General features: G+C 58.5%; 1 protein-coding gene across 1 annotated transcript in view; it reads right to left on the bottom strand.

Moving 5' to 3' along the window:
- The window catches only part of LOC119585718 (lysophosphatidylcholine acyltransferase 2-like), a gene marked incomplete at its 5' end in the record, with an annotated part of 73,891 nt that overhangs the window by 31,390 nt on the left and 42,301 nt on the right, over positions 1–200 (bottom strand).

Raw genomic sequence — 200 nt, forward strand, 5'->3', positions numbered from 1 at the left:
AAATATCACCTCGCCATTGCAGCCGTGTGTCTTGCGCGACGTCGCCAATTGATATTGATTGCCATATTGTTGCCTGACCCGTTGGCGTGGCGGGTCGGCCTGGTAGGCCCTTGCGTCACGTGTGGTTGCAGTTGACAAGGGCCGGTTAATTAGCGAATTGAGCATGGTGGCGCCCCGTCTCCTCCGGTCAGGCCACGCGA

This window comes from Penaeus monodon, chromosome 20 (genome assembly GCF_015228065.2).
Source record: "Penaeus monodon isolate SGIC_2016 chromosome 20, NSTDA_Pmon_1, whole genome shotgun sequence".
Taxonomy (NCBI): Eukaryota; Metazoa; Arthropoda; class Malacostraca; order Decapoda; family Penaeidae; genus Penaeus; species Penaeus monodon.